Genomic DNA, 2,500 nt, shown 5'->3' with positions numbered 1-2,500 from the left:
GGTGACGCAGGTAAGAGGAGGAGGAGGAGGAGGAGGAGGAGGAGGAGGAGGAGGAGGAGGAGGAGGAGGAGGAGGAGGAGGAGGAGGAGGAGGAGGAGGAGGAGGAGGATCACCCAGTATCACCTTCCATTGCTACGGAGAACAAGACTATCCTGTTGCTCCACTACCATCACCACTATCACCTCCACCACCACCATCACAACCATAATCATCACCACAACTAACATCGTCACCACCACCACCACCACCACCACCACCAAGAACAACAACAATAACAACAACATCCCAAGCACCTACTGTAACAGAAAATGTAATGCAAGAGAGAGAGAGAGAGAGAGAGAGAGAGAGAGAGAGAGAGAGAGAGAGAGAGAGAGAGAGAGAGAGAGAGAGAGAGAGAGAGAGAGAGAGAGAGAGAGAGAGAGAGAGAGAGAGAGAGAGATAGCAATAACACCTGCACCATCAATAACCTTAACCTTTCACACCTGTTTCGTACACCTGTGCCTCCACTTCCTCTAACTATTACCCCTACTACAACTGAAGCTGTTTTTACTACAACTACTACTACTATTACTACTACTACTATTACTACTACCACCACCACCACCAGACGCACCCAAATCTTCCTCCAAGCGGTGAAGACAAAGTAAGAAGAATCGAACCCCATGCAAGACAATATATAGATAAAGGAGGAGGAGGAGGAGGAGGAGGAGGAGGAGGAAGAGGAAGAAGAAGAGCAGTACATACAAGATACGTATTTGACAATGAAAATACAACAAAGGATTATTACAAAGGATAACGAACACCATTAGATCTTAAGTTCTTCCTCGGCTGTTTGAATGCGCCAAGTACATAATGGTGTAAGGAATCTAGGTTGTTTGATTACTCTAAGCACATATTAGTAGAAGGGACTTAAACTGCTTGATTGAGTATCAGTAAAAGGGACAAGACATCGAAGAGGAAGAAGGGACAGAAGCTGCAGTACATAAATTCCTGGAGACAAGAGAGGAAAATAATGAAGAGGATGTGGACGTAAGAAGAGGGAAATAACGAAGAAGTTGACGTAAGAAAGAAAAATATCAGGAAATGCCATCAAAACCATTAAATTCTAAATCCACAACGCTTTTGCTTAGAACGTGGTATGCAAGTTGTGGTGATGTATTTTATATTTTCTTTCTCTACTTTTCTAATGTAAGTGGACCAATAGAACGTGGTATGCAAGATGTGGAGATTTATTTATTCATTTATTTTTTCTTCTTTTGTAATGTAAGTGGAGTTTTGTCTAAGGGCAACAAAAAAGACGGCAAAAGGAAAACGTCCAATGAAGATGCCAGTCCTGAAATAGAACTGTCAAAAAGAATATCCAAAATTTCGCTCTTGAAGGAGTTGAAGTCATAGGTAATAGGAAATACAGAAGTTGTAAGCTGGGTACTAATATTTGTACTCTCTCTCTCTCTCTCTCTCTCTCTCTCTCTCTCTCTCTCTCTCTCTCTCTCTCTCTCTCTCTCTCTCTCTCTCTCTCTATCTATCTATCTATCTATCTATCTATCTATCTATCTATCTATCTATCTATATCCCTATTATCTCTTATTCCTTCCTGTTTCCCGCTTTTGTCTATTTAAATTCTCTCTCTCTCTCTCTCTCTCTCTCTCTCTCTCTCTCTCTCTCTCTCTCTCTCTCTCTCTCTCCTTCCAAACGTGAGATACCAATATGAATAATGAACAGAGACGCCCAACCAAGGGGCAACCATGGCACCTGTAACACCACAATCAAGATCAAGGTTAAGATCACAACACCCAAATGAACCTGACCTCTCTTCCCACTGCAGCCTGGCAAGGACGTCCCTTCCCACACATTATGGGCAGAGGCGACGACCTGTGTGCGTGTGGGAGGCTGCGGTGCGTTGGGCGGCAAGGTTAAAGAGCCATAGCCGGGGAACAGGAAATGGTATAGTCCGTGTGTGGGCAGAAGAGGCTCGGTATGGCCCACTGGTTCCTATTCTTAAAGGCCTTGTTCTCTGATAGGGACTGATTTCAAAGGCCAGGGAGATGATTAAAAGAATTCCCAGTCAGTAATCAGGATAGGACAAGATGTAATGGGTTTAAATTTGATTAAGTTCCATTTAGAAAGGATATAAGAAGGATTTGGTTTTCAAATGGTGGTTGATGAATGGAATATATACTCGGTAATCAGGTTGTTAGTGCTGAGTCATTAGGGAGCTTTAAAAGAAGAATAGATATATTTATGGATGAGGATGATAGGTGGAAATAAGTAGTTTTCAAGGGTGCTTTTTTTTTTTAAGATTTTGCATCATCTGCGAGAAAAAAAAAAAAAAAAAAAACCCATGAGAATCCAACTAAACTATCACAAGAATCACGAAAACACCCTTGAAAACTCTAACAACTTTCACTACAACTTGCTTAATGGTGCCGAGATAAGACAAGGAAGCGCTCAGGGATATGGCCCACTGAACTAACCCCCGACTACCACCGCACGTACACCT

The 2,500-nt window shown here is 42.5% G+C and overlaps 1 protein-coding gene and 1 long non-coding RNA gene across 4 annotated transcripts in view; one reads left to right on the top strand and one right to left on the bottom strand.

Moving 5' to 3' along the window:
* The window catches only part of LOC135109118 (uncharacterized), a 187,939-nt gene that overhangs the window by 100,537 nt on the left and 84,902 nt on the right, over positions 1 to 2,500 (bottom strand). The gene's annotated exons all lie outside the window — the stretch shown is intronic.
* LOC135108947 (uncharacterized protein DDB_G0271670-like) overlaps positions 1 to 2,500 on the top strand; it is a 21,174-nt gene that overhangs the window by 1,872 nt on the left and 16,802 nt on the right. The window lies entirely within an intron of this gene.

This window comes from Scylla paramamosain, chromosome 18 (assembly GCF_035594125.1).
Source record: "Scylla paramamosain isolate STU-SP2022 chromosome 18, ASM3559412v1, whole genome shotgun sequence".
Classification (NCBI taxonomy): domain Eukaryota; kingdom Metazoa; phylum Arthropoda; class Malacostraca; order Decapoda; family Portunidae; genus Scylla; species Scylla paramamosain.
The sequence above is the reverse complement of the archived record's forward strand: the minus strand, read 5'-3'. Positions and strand labels throughout refer to the sequence as shown.